The sequence below is a fragment of the Corvus moneduloides genome, chromosome 4 (assembly GCF_009650955.1).
Source record: "Corvus moneduloides isolate bCorMon1 chromosome 4, bCorMon1.pri, whole genome shotgun sequence".
Classification (NCBI taxonomy): domain Eukaryota; kingdom Metazoa; phylum Chordata; class Aves; order Passeriformes; family Corvidae; genus Corvus; species Corvus moneduloides.
The window spans coordinates 28,690,452-28,708,225 of NC_045479.1; the positions used below are offsets into that span (position 1 = coordinate 28,690,452).

At 36.9% G+C, this 17,774-nt stretch overlaps 1 long non-coding RNA gene across 15 annotated transcripts in view; it reads right to left on the reverse strand.

Annotated features, from left to right (window-relative positions):
• Positions 1-17,774, reverse strand: part of LOC116443316 — a 114,467-nt gene that overhangs the window by 42,395 nt on the left and 54,298 nt on the right. For all 15 annotated transcript variants that reach the window (XR_004239815.1, XR_004239818.1, XR_004239816.1 and 12 more), the window contains one exon: positions 11,497-11,635. This is a non-coding gene — a long non-coding RNA (uncharacterized LOC116443316). The remainder of the gene's footprint in view (positions 1-11,496; positions 11,636-17,774) is intronic.

Sequence of the window (17,774 nt, forward strand, 5' to 3'; positions counted from 1 at the left end):
AAGAGTTTTTAAAAAATACCAAGTAGGTATCATCTCGATTTCTCATTTTGCTATTGACCAAGCGATAACAGTTGACTGCTAACTACTGAATCACTACTAGTTGAATTTGGATCTGATCTCTTTTATGAAATAGAAGGCTTTATATCATACAGATTTTCTTCTGAGTAATCTCTTTCCCCTCACTTCATATTTGCAAATGAACTTAACCGATCAGCGGTTCATATGGTATTGAAGAAAAACTTATGACAAATACAAAAAAATCTTCTAATTTCTTCTCAAAATCTTACCTTCATTTTCAAGAAAAACCATCATAGGCACTTTGCATAACATGCCCTTTAAAGACTAATTTTAGTTTTAAGAGAAATCTTTGATAGGATCCTCATTTAGGATTCATTTCTATTCTGGTTTTTGTGAGGGGCGTTACCTTAAACCTGTTTACAGAATAGCAGCAAAGAAAGGTGGTCATTTGTACCCACAGCTTTGAGCAATTAAAGACAGCAGTGATGCATTCTAGAAAAGAGTAAGTTGTCCTAGTTCTGTTTTGTTTCCCCTATGAAGTGTTCTAACACTTCTCATTTGGTTAAGAGATTTGAAGTCAAAGGATCCCCAAACTTGTCTGTGTGCATGTTCATTGACGTACACCAGAACGTTACCTATTTAGATTTTTAAGGAAACTGTCTGCACTGACTAGTTAGAAATGCAGAAAGGCATTTGACAGCAGACAAAATGGGCTAGACAACACTCACACCTCCTCCCTAAGCTTCTCTTTTTGTCTTCACATAAAGGATGTTTGCTGCCAAGGCCAGTCCTGTCTTTTCCTTGGCTCTCTCCTGCTCTGCTCCCTCATTGCTCAAAGGTAAGTCAAGGAAAGGGCCAGCCTCCACAGACACCAGCGGGAGGAACCACGACTGAGCAGGAGGGACAAACTCCATAGGGGGGTTCATCAGCTTCCTCCTTGTATCCATCCAGAGGGACCATCAGTCAGACCTCAGTTCCTCCCAGAGAACAGACTGGTGGAGGAGACGGCCACTGGTGGTCAGAGATAATACCTTGCACGTCATCAAGTTTTTTACTTTCCCAAGTAAGTGATTTCAGATCTTAATTGCTTAAACAGTGGGATGTGAGATAAATCTTCAACTTAGTAAACTTCTTTGACAAAACTTCTGCTTTGTATATTACTGAGAACATGATGATGAAAATAATACACTATGTACACTATAAAATACACTATGTCCTTGAAATGCAGATTTGCATTTATTTAAAAAGTAATTTTGTACAGGTATAATTAGTAATTAAAATGTTTTCAAATGGCTAAGGAATCTAGCAGTCAGGATTAGATTTAATCCTGAGTGACCACAATTAAAATTCAATTGTTCACACTTTCAAAATTTTTCAACCTAAATCTTTTGTGAGTTTAAGTTTGAAAAAGATGAAATTAAACCAAGTTACCAATGAACTTTAATCTACATACTTTGGGAATTTTTTTTATGGATATGTATGCATACACATACAAGCTACGTGATCTTAGGTGAAAAAGAAGTAAATGAAACTTCTCTATTGATGCTTTCCACTGATTTTTATGAGTCAATAGGATAAGGAAGAATGGATCCAAGAGTCAAAATTAAAATTAATTGAGTATTTAGCCTGAAGGTCAACAACTTTCCTGGCCATCTGCCATAGTAGCTGGTGGTATTTGTCACACTGTGCAGCTGCATTGGTTTGAGTACCTACTGTGGACATCAAAGAAGCTGATGTGCAAGGAAAACCCTTAATATCCAGAGACACTGACACTGATCTTGCCAAGCACATCCTCCAACAAGTCAATTGCAGAACGTGTAGCAGCTCAAGGTCAGTTTATAGTGCACTTGGACAACTGTGTCACTCTAACAGAGGTGTTTGGGATATTATCAATGTTACCCTGCTGCAAATTAAAGTTTGAGTTAACCTAAGATGGAAAGTTATAGTTCATACAAGACTTAATCATAGTACTTCAGATCATTAGGAATACATCATAGCAAAGAGCAATCTAATCCCAAAATGAGCAAAATACCTTGCCATGGAATTAAGGCTGACTTTATATCAGAAATAAAAAATACGTACATAGGTTTTAAACAGACTAGTGGTTAGTCCAGAACCACAGACCAGAGAAAAAAAGAAGCAAAGAGCTGTTAGCAGGTTAAACAGGGAGATACACAATTAAGATGCCCCAAAAGCCTTAACTTTGGACCATATATCTTCTTAAAACAAAAGAAAATATGTGAATTTACTATTCAATGATGAAATGTTTTAAACTAAATCATGTTATACTTACAGGACATTTTGATTGGGCAGAATAAAGAGAGGTTAGATGCTGTAGTTCTAAATTCCTGTATTCTGTTCAGGACACTTTTCTCAAGTAGAACTTCAAGCATGAATACATCAAATGTTATGTTTAAATTCCAAACTTGAAATACACATTAAAAAGTTGAGTGTTCTGCTCTATGATGGCATCAATTTACCAGTAAATGCTGTTAAAATGATGTCATGAAATGCCTTGAACAAAAAGCTTTTCTACACTTTTCAAATTGAATTAAAATTCTAGTGAAGAAGTTTAATACCATATTAAATCACTTTAGGCATTAACTTCCTTCACTTTTCTGAGCACTGGTAAAGCCATCCATTTCTATATGGGCTTATTCAATTTGAAGAGCAAAAGGATGCTCAAAGTTTATATACAGTGTGTGAGAATGGAGTGCTGTCCTTATACCTACCTTGTGATTCAGTTCTTAAATCTATTACCTTACCAAATGTGACATGCTATGATTACTTCTCCCGAAAGGACAAAACATAAACATTGTATCAAAAACTTAACAGTCTCTTTGGTGTTCTGAAAAAGCTGCCTGATCTGTGCCTCAAACATCACTCATATGTTTCTCTCCTGGCTGCAAAGTAGGGAAAAGATGCTGAATTCACAGTTTGACTCCTCACTACTTGCAGGAAGCCCACATGAGGACTTTTGCTTTTGTTTCGCTAATAACAGCACCAAAGACAAGGTGATTGTCAGAAGCTCTAGGAGAGTGCTTTCCTGTGGGCTGTTCTCAGTGAGACTCTGCTCAGACTGGGGGAGCGAGAGAAAGGAGATAAAGACAGAGAAAATGGCAGAGACCAATTAGTCAACACAGTCTGTCAAGCAACCCAGCACTGGGAACCAAGAAGCTGCCTCACTGCACACCCAGCCACAGAAACAGCAGGTGTAAAAAATGTATAATTGGTCAAAGTAAAGTAAAACATAAATGGCGTTTCTCACACAAAGAAAATAAGATGTTGTTGGAAAAAAAACCTGTAAAAAGAGAGGCAATAACCGCAAAGTTGGGGTCTGATTAAGACCCTGAATCTGTGATGCTGACATTATGTGGAATATGAAAAAGACAACTAAGAAAATAGAGTATTTGGAAAAATATCGGTGCCAAGGACAGCACCGACATATTTGTCTAACTTTCCTACATAGCGATCTTATCACTTTGCTGAATCTGCCAAAATAAGCTGAAAAAGCAGAACTCTAAATGTGAAAAGTGGCTGCAGCAAAACCCTGCACATAATGCCTTCTCACAGAAAACTACAATAGGGGAGAAAAATATTTAAAGGCTGGGAAAAGTACGGCAAGAGGTAGTGGTTGAGGAAACAATCTTAAAAATAAAACCCAAAACATAACAGTGTGTGTGTTTTGAAAAGGACAAGGAAAAACCCAAATCCCCCTCTGAACCAATGCTCCAGGGAGAGAACCCCAGTGAAGATAAAGACATAGTCAGGTATTTAAGGACTCTGCAAGAGGAGACTCCACTTCTGTGTGTAGCATTCATTCAGGCAAAATAATAAAATGATGCAAATACACCTGATTTTTTTGGGTTTTTTTTAATTTAACCACTGAGAGCAGAAAAAACTGATTTGGGCTCACCCGTAGTAAATACTTTCATTTAAGGAACTAATTTCCATGAAACCATTCTTGGAAGAGGAGCAATTAATTTCAAAGACAAAAAACTCTTCTTTTCTATGCCAAATCAGATCAAAAGCTGTCTTTCTGTGAAAGGTTTTTAAAACTTACTGGACTTAAAATATCCTTCCTTTATCTCTTTACAAAGTCAGTTCTAATCCTGCTTTAGCTGCATGAAACAACAGTTTACTGTTGTTACAGTCATATAGTAATGACACATGGCTAAGAAGACACAACACTGCTCTCCCTCTATTTGCCTAGTCTGGTCTGCAAAGTAAAAAAAGTGTCACTGTGGATGGATGATAAATGCTGAAATTATGTTCATTTCTGAAGTTATAGAGTATAAATGTAGAACACACAAACATTCATTTTAAATAAAATGCTTTTTAAAATGCTCCCCCTATGTATTCCTCTGCCTATATATTCCCTATTCCCCAGAGGGATACTCCCCATTTCCAATTCTACTCAATGGATATAATTTGAATAGGGACTGACTTTGAGGTCCTCCAGATTTAGAATAAGATAGTAAAACAGCTTTCAAGTATTTTGACTCATTCAAGCATAAATAACAGTCGCAGGTGATTGGTGAAGGAAAATTATGTCAAAGCAGGGGGAAAAAATTAGCTTCAGAAACTTGAAGCTGTTGTTCAAGTTATGCTAAGTACATAACGTGATAGTAAATGTTTTTATACAGTTTCAAAGACTTGGCTTTATTTGGTACTTTGGTGATTAAAAAGTTAGCCTTTTAGGGCCCTAAATGGCTTGAAAAATATGCTATACTATTTCACAGAAGTATGGACTGAGGCAGTAAAAGAAAAAGAGCATCTTACATCATGGCTGTCTCTAAAATTAATTTTAACATCAAATAGATGCAAAAAACCATACACATACATATTTAAACCACTCTTTAAAAATATCAGGACATCTGTCTTGTAGGAGTTATTGCTCTTGGTGAAAATACTCACAGCAGAACAGGGGCTTCTGATAATCAGTTGAGTCAAAACAGGCCTACTTATTACAAACAACAGAAAATAAGATTATTTCTTACTTCTGCCTTCTAAATTTTGACGGGTTTTTTTTGTTCTCAAACAACAAGGCATTCTCATGCCAGGTGCCCTGAAAAGCTGAAATCCCTCCTGTGACTTTCAATCATATCGCAAGCACATTACCAATATTGTTTCTGACTCAAAAATTTACCTACATTAAGTATAGAACTGCAAAAGTGGTATCTCTCATGATTACTATAAAACTAAAAGACACAAGCAAGCTACAAGCATGCAACAGAAGTCCTACTATCCATGATTAACCGAGTAGAAATTAGTATTCTCACATGGTGCTTCATTGCGCACTTGCAAGAAATAATACCAAATAATTCAATAAAGCGGTAATTAAAAACCTGTCTCAATTCTCCTGATACTGTGGCAATCATGCTCCCACAACCTCGCAGCTGAGCACGGAGCACTCAGCTGCCTGCGCTGCACCGCGAAGAAACAATCCACCCACCGCTGACTCCTGTTGTTTCATAGGGGATCCAATTACTGATAGCGTTCTGACACCAGAGATTAGCTGATTGCCAGTTCAGTGTGCTTACAAAATCTTATGTGTCACAGGAGGCCCTTTACTTGTTTCTGTAAGACAAACAGTGCTTTTTTTTAAATCTATTAAAAACCCACTAGAATATCTTCTCTCTCATGTGTAGCACTTCAGCCCCATCCTGTTGGACTCAAAGCAAATTCCTCCTTTAAAATTGTCACAGAACTAAAGTGTGGTGACAGTAGCAGCAAAAATACACTTTTAATTGTGATTTTCAACGAAGAGTTTTAAGAGAGGCAGAAGCTATATATGCCACTATTTTACCACTCAGAAAGACCGCAAATCTTTCTGAAGTCTGAGATCACAATTAAAATCTTTCCTAATTAAAAAATGTTGATGGAATTTTGCACTGCTCTTTTTCCAAATCTAAGAGCACATTGGAACAAGCACTTGTGTGGAAAACAGTGATTTGGTTTTTTGTTAGAATGTGTTTTTCTAATCTCCATTGCTGTAAATAAAATTCATTAGGAATATATAATATCAGTCAGTTAAATTCTGTTACCATTCAATGGAAATATATCAGGGGGGACCCAATACTATTTTTCTGTTCCAGCTCTTGAACTGAAACAAAAAGAAGACATGAAAAGGCAAACTACAGGTCAGGCAAATTAATATTTAAGCAAGAAAGGTCAGATACTAAGGAAACATAAGGAAGAAAGACAATGATGAGCAAAAAATACTTCTATTTTCTCACCGCCAACACTAGTATTCTTACAGGCAGACATCCTAATGGCTCTGCTGGTTATTCAAGTGCTTAGGCTGTATCTACATATGAGATACCAAGAATACCCTTTTTAATGCTCCAATGAACTTTATCATCCATTCTAGAAAACAATGTCTTCATCACCTGCGACCAGGCACATTATATTACTTTGAATACCATAGGATTTTACTGTGAATAACACCTTCTCTAGAGAACAGAAGTTTAAATTGATGTGGGAAATTATGTAATGCTACACAGACTTAAAAAAAAATGGACTTTATTTATTCATATTACAATATCCAAAAAAAAATGCACAAGGGCATTTTACAACCCCCAATTAATTAATTTCCACAAATCTTCCTTAAATAACAATGGAAATTAACCCATAAATTTCTGGGATTTAATCTTACCCAATGACAAGATGCAAATTTTGTTTCAAATTATTAGAAAAATATTTCATTCACAATATATGAACAAAGAATACTGCCGAATAACAAAAAAACAGAGCTAAGACAGTATTAAAAATGCATGCTGCATTTTCTTTTAATACCCCTTCCTCGGAAAAGAAAGCTGTGGAAACTTGCTGGTCAAAAGTATATTTAGGTTTTATTGTATACCCTAACAGGAGCAAAGTAAGACACACAATCATAAAACAGATCAAGATAAAGAAGCCAATTCAAAGTTTTTAACCTCACTGTCTCCCAAGCACAGTATGAAAACAGAGCTGACTTAGACAGGGTGGGTAGGGATGCTACGAGCCATCTTTGCCACCCCTCTGCTCACAGCAAGGATCACTAACCTGCCTCTGACAGAAGTTTGCCTAACTCATTCCCAGAATCTTCAACAGGAATGCTTCAGCATCTCTAATCCATCAGCTGCTGTGCTTCATTAACCTTACACTTACAATGGTTTCCCTAATGTCTAACTTAAATCTCCCTCACTAGAATGTAAAAACATTATTATTCTTCTCCTGTTCCCCACAGACAAAAGGACAGTTTAGTACTTTCGTCTTTGCAACAGCCTCTCACGTATTTGAATCTCAATCCTAAACCTTTTCTTCAATTGACTAATCTTTCAAATTGTGGATTTGGGAAAAGTTTTCTAGGATGCTGACCATCCTGGTTGATTTTCTTTGGACTTGCGTGAAAGTCATGGATCAACTAAAGTACGATAAGGAGCTATAAACACGCTGTTAACTTCCACAGCGCCATCCTCTCCACTGCCAACATACACAAATGGTACCTGCCTACTGCACTCAGCACTTGCTGAGCGCTGTTGTTCTTCTACTAAAACTGTACCTCAGCACTTTTTACTAATAAAACTGTTGACTGGGCAATAAACATATGCCTAACTTCAAATCCCTTTCACCAAAAAAAGCCCCAAACCCAGACCTCATTAATTTAAATTTTGCACTCTGTTTTGTGGTGTGACTTACCCTAGCCTCATTGTATCACCTAGCCAAGGTATATTGTTACTAAAAAATATTATTTCATTAGGTAAGTACTTAGTAGGTTGACAGGCATTTCACATACACCCATTACAAGTTGCTGTGCAAAATCAGGGGGCGAAAACATGAATATTGTGTGTTCGTACACCTGAAAAAATTAAAACTGTTAAATAAGAAATACAAGGAAGTGCATTATCGTATGAAGATAACTAGCACCTTTTGATAGAGGTGACATTGACAGTGAGCTATGAGCTATAGGAATGTTCTAGATCGGAGGGACTCTCTTGCTCCTTAAATCTCTTATGGGTTAGGTGTCATTGCTCCCCTAGCTCTTGTTAAACATTACCAGCTAAACTTGTTAGACAGTGTTCCCAAGGCAGGGCTGCTGGAGCATTGAACCTAAATCATCAAAATAAAAGTGAAGTTATTACAAATTAACCATAGGTGAGTCCTTACTAAATGTTAATTTTAAACTACATTATTGAATTACATCATCCATCATTAATGAAACACTGAGCCTCTGACTACATACCCTTCACCAATTCAGTGTGTATGGGATTAGGAAGAGTGATTTTTTTCAATAATACTCTATTTTGATGCTTGCTCCAAGTATTTTACCATCCCATATCACCCTCACAGTGACTTTAGCAGAGTGTCCTTGCTCCTCAAGGTCACCCAGGAACCCTGAGCAGATGTACTACAAAATAGAAGTGTATGTAGGAGAGAACACATTGCAAGCAGGTTTGCCATTCTGTAGCACTAAACATTTCCAACCACTTATCAACTGTAGAGTTGCTATTTGCATTTTGTACCCCATACATGAAAGCACTACAGCTGCCTGTGGCAACAAAGGAAACGCAAAACTTGCTGGAAGAAAATAAATAAAATAAAACCATTTCCTATGGGACAATTCAAAGTCTCACCTCATCATCCTGAGACATCAGGGATTCTGTGTTGCCTCTGTTTTTTATTAATAATGCAGCAACAGTCTTTTAACCACTCTTTCAGAAGAGAAGCTTTTCCTTTGGAGGTGATATGAGTCATGTGATTACCTCACTCATCTGGAGTCAAAGGCTAAAAACTGATAGAGGTTGTCACTATCAACTAGCCTATAATTTGGCACCCAGAGAAGCAGTAATAAATGAGTGTTTATCTACTCAATGGGGAATTTCATCTCACTTTCTGCCCCCAAAGTCATTACCTGCACAATAGGAATGAGCAATGGAAATTCACAACATAATAAACTATTAGAGGCTTACTGCTTAAACTGCATCTTAAAATCATTTTCTGGACCAGAAGCTATAAGTGAACTCTGCTCCACAACATAAGAAGAAACATTTGTTGATATGGTGAAACAAAAGGTATTTGCATCTCCTAAGAAGAGAGAAGCATTTTATACTCCAGATAAACAGTTTCTTCTGTTCTCAGTATTGTTTTCCTTGGTGAAGAAAAACATTCAATAGTCCTAATTTTCTTTTCTTAGAAATCATTTTAATAAAAGAGTGCTACTAAGCAATATTTGTATACATCTTTTTATCTAACTGAACATTGAAAGACATTTTCTATCTTGTTGAAAAAAATTTGTGTGCTCAAAAGGGTAAGTAATAAGAAAATATTGTTCAATTAACTTGGTATACCATTTACACTTTAGTATATTGCCAGTAAGTAAAAAACCAATACTTTCGGCATAATATCCACTCAAAATCATGCACAGAAACTTAGTCTGAATAATAATTTTTTTTTCTAAAATTGGCACCTTACTAGGGAAGAAATGAAAATATCTGTAAATATAACAGCACTGAAAATGGTCAAAAGTCATATTTTTATTCAGTATTTTTGTGAAATGCATTGTGGTATCATTTTAAAACTAAGATATGGAAAGCTATCAGTTTCAAGCATTACCTCTCCACTGCCTAATCTTAACAACCTAGTTTCTCATCACTGTTATATTTGTTCAAGCATGAAAAACGTATTATTTTTTTCCCTTTTTTCATGTTCTGTGAAGATATTTCAGTCTAGAAATCTAAGATTATCTATTCTAGTACTGATATCACTGAAGTAACTGTGTAGTCATCCTGTGATCCTGTGAGAGGAAACACAGCAAGAAAATTAGGTAGTCATTAAGGGAGAAACAGAAGCCCCTTACATAAATAACGGTACAGTAATTCAAAAGAATATGGGGAGAAGAGTTGCTTGAGGCTTATGCTTCTTTATTCTGTAAGCCTTGAATGTATTATCTGCCCAAACCTTGGGAAAGAGACCACCTGGTAACTCCTTTTTAAGCTTAAGTGAAGAAATCAGTGTTTCTGTTTTTCCTAAAAAGAATTAAATTTTTTTGAGCAGCTAAAACAGTATCTATGGTTTCTTACTACTTTAAAGTGACTGGACTAAGTAACTCCTTTAATGTTAAAATAGGCAAACATCCTAGCTCACCATGGAGGTTTTTCTGTTTGTTTTCTTAAGTCACAGGGGAAACTGGAAGTGAGGATACCATACTTTCTCCAACCAAAGGAATGTAATTACTTCTAAGAATATATTTGGTTTAATGAAAATAGTATGTTTCCTTTCCTAAAGCCTGACATGATAATTTACTCATTTTAATTTTTTCCCTGTCTATAGGAAATTAAAGACCACAGAAAGGAACAGACAGCTTCAGAAAATTTGCAGTGAGAATCAAGTCCTCATCCCAGAAGGTACCAGCAACGTGCACAAGGCATACAAGTCCCACCAGTCTGGTTGATTTCAGTCACCATGGAAAACTCACACCCTGGACTTTCTCAGTCTTGCCTTCAGGTTCAGAATAGAGACAATCAAATTATTTCACATTATTCAAATTATTTCTCAGGCAATGAAGTAAGTTAATTAGACATTTCTCTCCATGTATCAATGGATAGTGTTCTCCACCATGATGTTTACAGATGTCATTCTCAGCAGAGGAGAACACAACCTTTCTGTGCAAATTTCAGGGTGTTCCCACACCATCAGCCTCTATACTCTGACAGTATAGAGCGGGGAAATTTTTTTTTCCCTTTTTTGTGCACATTTTTTGACTAAAGGAATAGTGGATTTCAGTCTCCAGCTATGAAGTGTGCACTTTTCACTGGCAATAAAATTGCAAAAGCTTCACATTGCACCTGAACATAATTGTAATAGCTTAGAAATTAGCATATTCAAGAAAAATATCAGAATTGCTTATGAGGCCTGGCTTATGTTTTATCTGAATTTGACTCATTTTTTATCAAAATTTGGCTTTTACCAATCACAGACTTGTGATTTATCAGAATATATTTATGCTTACAATCAGTGTTCTCTCTCTGTGCTCTCTGGTACTGACTATCTGAAATGCGACTTTTACTATGAACTCATCAGAAAGGCTGAGGGAGATATGGGAAGGTGCAGCAGAGAGCAGGAGAAAAGCAGGATGGATCAGACCTCAGCATTTATCTTTGCTGGTGAGCCTGAACATTTACTGTTGCTCAAAGTCTCCAAAGAAGAGCAAAAGGAGCAGAAAAATTCCTGATGTTGCTTTCTTAACAATGATTTCAGGACACACTAATTAATTTTTCGCTGCCAAGAAAGAGGAGTGGACAACCTAAATTTCAAAATCTTCAAATTATCTGTGTGAATCAGAAGGCTGCATTCATGGAGGGCAAGCACTGACATTTATTTTGTATAGTGGTGCACGTCTTGAGAGAATTGCCACTGGAATATTACTCCCACTCTACATGTCAAACATTAATATAAAATCAATATGGAGCCATGGTCCCAGCATTTCTCACGCACCTGTGTTACCCCCCCCAGAGGGTTTTGCCACACTTGGGATTTGGCTCCCCCAGGACATGGAACGAGGCTCACTGCAATCCTTCTGCTTGGCACAGCCTCGCTGCCGAGGGTTGGCAATGGCTCAGCAAGACCCCTGCATCTGTGGAGGGAAAGTGCAAGGTGAGACAAAGGTGATTTGTGGTAAATTTGCTGCTCTGTCAGCAAGTCCTGGGAAACAGAAAGTAAAAAGTGTGTTTTCCACAATACAGGTGATAGCCTCATTTGAAATTATACAACTGGAGTTGCTTTGTGACAAAGACATGTTGCTTTCTGTCTTAAGACATGACAGAAATAAACCCACAAGCTAACCTGTCAAATACACTTAGGCTCACATAAAAGCTTGACTTGATAGATCCCCAAGTTGTTTCCCCAAAAACATAATTTCCATTTGAACTCATAATAAATTAACCTTCATTTCATAGCTGAACTAGTTCTCTAACAGGCTCTACACTTCAGTTTACCTCATGATCAGACATTGTCAAAAACTTTAATTAATCAAAAGCATCACAGTTATGAGGGAAGAAAACCCCAGCAAACCACATCACACTATTGTCTTCTTCAAATAGGCTATAGCAGATCTCCCTCCCTGTTTACACTCTCCTGGAACACTGCTCAGGCAGCTGTTTCTGAGCTCAACATCCCAAAACTGCCAGTCTCAGAGGAGCTTCATTTTCCCAGACAATATACATCCCTGTGAGTCACTGGTGCCTTTCAAACCTGGATTTGAAAAGATTCCTATTTAAGTTGAAAGGTATTTAAAGGTGCAGTTCTAACACATTTCTTCTGCATCAGGTATTGGTATGCCAACCTGTTTTAATGTATATAGTCAGAAAGCTACAATAGTCTATTATCCTCAACTGAAATTACACCAGCTAAGGCCCCTTCCTACTCCTGGCTGCTGATATACTAAATCATTGCTCCTAAATATGATGACCTAGTGCTCAAAAATACTCTTGAATTCCCATCTGGATCTTGTTCCTGGGTATTTTGCTTTATGGAATGGAGCTCAGTTATTTCGTTCCTTTTTCTCCACCTCAAGTTTCCAAAGCTCAAGGCCAACATTTTGCTGAGGCCCATGGGAGGAAACAACAGCTAATTTCCATGACACAGATGGGGAAAAAGATCATAACCACAGCTCCTTACCTTCAGTGGCTGCAAAAGATACCACACTCAGTTATCCCTGGCAGGATGTTAGTTATTTTCTAGTCCAGTAAGATCAGAGAGGGGACTATTCAGAGAAGCAGCTCCTGCACACCTCATTACTGAAGATGAAGAGGCAAACATGACCCCAATGTCATAGGAAACACATATGGCAATTTCTACTGCTTCTACTGCTAAAACTCAAACCAAAAAACTTGTTATCCTGGACCAGAATATATGCCTATTTTTTAAAACAAGATCTTCAGAAGAAAAGGGATCTCTGTGGAGAGATGACAGCATGTTTGGTCTCATCTGTGGATGCATCCTGGCAGCAGATTCTGTATGGGGATGCCAAATGAACTCACAAGCTTGTGGGGGCCCATGTAACTTATTGCCTTCAGTTTCAGAACACAACATCTTTCAGAACTAACAACTCTATAGACAAACTAAAGAAGGCCAAGGCACGTTCTGAACCTACTGAATTTGTGTTGTTGGGTAATAGCACATCATGCGAAGTCATCTAAAACATGGTGCCACACACCCATTTTCTTACAGCTTGAATCAACACTTGCAATGTTTCTGAAAACATATTGAAACTTTCCAAAGATTTGAGAGGATCTTATAAATCAGTGCATAGACAAGTCTTTTCACCAACCACAGACATGCAACTTTGTTCAGGATGGCTGGTAGAAGAGGGTTATGGACTTATGACTAGACAGAAGTTTGGCCAAAAGAGCTTGCAGTTATAAAAAGAGTCATGTCTTTTGTAGTCAAGAGAATCCTGTATTATAGGTGCTTGTAAGAACAACATCCACAGAAAAAATCTCATCAGAGCTCATTTTATAGGCTTTATAATGGTGAAGAACCAAACAATCCCATCTTGGAATCAAACCCCTGGTTTCAGATAATAAAAGCATTTTGAAAATCAGTATTTAGACACAATTCAAAGGTCAATTTTTGCAAGTAGCACATCCTGCTGAAACTTAGGCTTGCCCCACTACTTTAAAAAAAACACAGTCAGAGAATGAAATATCTCAAGGAAAAATTACTGTATCATGAAAATAGGGAATTTATAGAGATATACGCAACATTTAATTACGTGAAATAATCACCACATATTTATATTAGTCAGATTTTCCAAGAGCTCGAAGCTCCCCACCTAAACCCCACTTATCATGAGCTGAGAAGTTAGCTGTTTCTTATTCCTAGCTAAGAGCCATGGGAATTCCTCTGCAATCTATTGAAAATATCATTTGTCTATATACTGGTATCTACTTGACTAAAAGAAAGCTATTGAAAGAACCAATTCTGCTAGTGTTAATTTGCTACAACTTTTTTGTCATGCATGAACAAAAAATTGCTCTTCTATCCCAATAAAGCAGAAATACAAACTGCAGGAAACAATTCCTTCAGTCCTCATGGAATATGCATTAAAAGGTTCAACAAAAGTTGTTATCTCAGACCGTACATTTACTATTAAATTATTGATGAGCTGCTTCTATTGTCATTTGTACTTCTGTTACCAGAAATTAAAGCAAATACTAAATTTCTAAATACACCATGTCTAGAAATAAAAAAGTGTTCATAGGCGCCAGGATTCCCTGCAGTCCCAAAGGGATTTTCATAACCTCACAGGTATCTTCAAGTCCTAGAATTTGCATTCTGCTTCTCGGCTCAGCTTGCAGATGTTTAAAAATACATGCAAACAGACAATTCGCTTTTGGCTACACATCTAAGAGGTTCAAACATCTGAATTATTCTGTCTGAGGTCAACTACAATTTATGTGCCAAATTAGGTTGAAATCGAGCTGGGAAGAGCTATGAAATACTGAGATCTTTGGTGCTTGGGAACTTGAGGCTATTTCTGACCAATGTGCATCCTCTCAGATCTTCTTCCAGAAAAAGGAGGCATTTTCAGGAACCAAATATGAAATATAAACTTACAACTTATGAATCTGTAGGCTTCAGTCATTTAAATATTGCTGTGCAAACAGATATAAAATGTGGATTAGAATAGCAAAATTTTGTAAGAGTGTTCCTTGGATTTTGGAATTCTGGAAAACAAAGGATGCACATGCCATCGTATGCACTTGCATGCCAACAAGATTTGCAATAAAGACAAAAAGACATGTTTCCCTGGGCTTTAACAATCTATATCGCTATACTGTTTAACATAACCAGAAAACATTTTCCAGGAACTCGGGTTCAAGGCATCTAAGAGGTATACATCTAAGTGGTATAATTCCACCAAAATGTTGTTATAGTGTATAGATGCAGTACTAATTACATATATATATATACATACATATATATACACACACACACACACATATATATATATATATGTTTCAGTATAATTTAGTCAGTTACCAAGAGAATTAACATCCATCCCAACATATATGGGCTAATTTTTGCACAATTCAAAATCGTGAACTAGTAACTCAAATAAATGTACTATCTTTAAAATAATATTCCATAAATTTCTAAATGATGGAGAATATTTCATATAACTATCTCCTGAAATTTTTCAACACAATTAAGGTAGAGCTAAAGAAAACTCAAGTGATTCTCCTCAGGGATTCATGTTTAAGTAAATTCCCAACCCCCAACTGAAAGGCATTTTTTGCTTTCTATTTTCTTGGAACAGATAACACCAGTATTAAAACTAGTCTTGGGAAGGGTCAACTTGAAACAGAATTAACCATAAATGAAAATGCTAATTAAATTACCATTTTTTTTTCTTTACTAAATATACTGAACTTCGAAGTCCAAGTAGGGATTTTAAAAATCTAAAATAGTTATCAGCCTTCAGTATTGTTAATGTCTCTCCCACTCACTTCATCCCCACCAGCTTCCCAGTCTTACTTCTTCCAGGAACAGAGAAAAGAACAGTGAAAGAACACTGGGAAATGGACCAAGATGCACTTGTAGATATTTGTTTTAAGATTGAAGAACTCAACAGCATAATTCACTATGTGCCAGACACATTTTTCAGAAATAATTAGCATACTAGCATAATCCTGAAATTTAAGCCTCAAACGTGCTTTAATGAGCTGACTCCAAAAATGTTCAAGATTCCCATCTATCAAGAAGCTACAGAAAAAAAAATTAGTCTAAGAAGTGATTTCTGGTATTTTTTCCTCCCTTTTAATAGAAAATCAAACTTCAAATAGATTGGATTCAACCAAAGCCCTCTTTCTTTCCCAGTACAAAATTAAAAAGAAAAAAAAATCATCCTTATCAGGGAGAGAAAGAGAGTCAGAATCTAACAAATCTATCTTGTCTGACACAAAATTACAAGTGTGACGTAAAAATCTAGCTAGTCTGACAAAAAATTAAGCTGCTCCTAGTATAACTTTAAAGAATACAAACCATCTCAAAAGCAAGAGAGGAAATCACAAGAAGCAGTTTCTAGAGGTACGAAAGTAATACCCCAGTTGGATTCATTCTGTAAGCACAGGGTGCGATGATAACAATGTAACTGAATCCCTACATGAGACTTAGAGCTGCATGAAGAGCAGAAGACTCTGGTAACAGATCCAACTTGCCTGATCACTACAGGTTCCTGATGAACACCTGTGCATTTCCTCCTTATGCAAATCAGAGGAAAAGGCCGAATACTATCATTTGAGAATTTATTTTCAGTGCAACCTTTAAGAAATACAGAACTCTACACAGAAATAAACATCTCATTTCTGGAGAAGAAAAATCCAAGCCCCCTGCAAGAATAGCTTTGCCAGTACTGTGTATGCTTGTCCTTGACCATGTCTCAGACTAGGCAGTTAAGGATGATTATAAAACTAGAGACATGCTCCTCCCACTTTCTGGTTAAATTGGAGATTTAAACTTAACTTGAATGAGCAGCTTCATGACAGCTACATTTTATAGCCACCGTGATGTCTACCCTCCAAGAACCTCACTAATTCCATTTTTAACTTACAGCTTTGTCCTCCTTAATTTCTTTTTGCACTGAGTTCCACAACTCCGCTTCACATTGACAGGAAGGGTTTTAAAACTTGTTCTTCCTGGGCAGCAGAAGAAACATTATCTGGCTCTTCTCTGGTCACCTTCTCCTCACATGTTCTGGTGTAAGGAGAGCCAAATCTGAACTAATTGTAACATAGGACAGGGAGACTTCTTTTTCCCCCCAAATTCTTGTTTCAACCCGTTCACCCTGTGAACACAGCAGTAAATTCCTCTTCTAAAAAACTCTCTCCTTCCAGCACGCTCCTGTCAGGAGGCTTATGACTGCTCTAGCAGTCAGCCCTGGTATGTTATTTTGGTCCACAAGTCTTACTTTCCTGAGCTGACACCTATATCTAGTTATGACTCTATTTAAATGAACCATAGTATTTGTGAGCATTAAAGTCACCACACAGGAAAGCCCTCTGACCTGCTAGCTGATTCCTTTATCTTAACAAATGTTCAACCTGGCCAAAACTGCCACTTTATACACAATCTCAAGAAAGCTGAAGGCTCAGGGACCTCTCAGAAGAGGTAAAAAAAACTCCTCTGAGGTACAGCACATTTGCCTTGAGCCCTACCAAAAAGACTAAAATGGAGGGAAAGGAAATTGATGGAGAATGATAAAGTTTAAAAATAAGACATAATTTCTTCCAATTAGAGAGAACTGATGATAACTGAACCAATGGCCAAGGGAACACATTTGTCTGTATTTCACTAGATTCATTAAATCACTTAGTGTGACGTGGAAGATATGATAGTTATAATGAGATGGCATAAAGAAGGGAAAAAATAAGATTGAACAGTAGAAAACACCATCAGTCAGTGAGATTTGTCTTTAAACATTCTCAGAAATGTAAATTGCATTGACAGAGAGGACCATCTCTTAGTTTAACTAAAGATAAGAAAAAAAAAAAAAAAACATTTAAAGAGATAATTCCACATGGAGGGGGAAAACAAATTAAATATATTTTCCAACATGCTTCTGTGCGTCTCTTCTAACAAAAGCTGTGCAAATCTGACCTCAGCCTGAAACAATCTCTACAGAGTTGCAAATACTGATGGATGGCTATCATATACTCACCAGGCACACAGTCCTGTGGAACATGGATAATTTGAGGGAGGAATCAGATTAG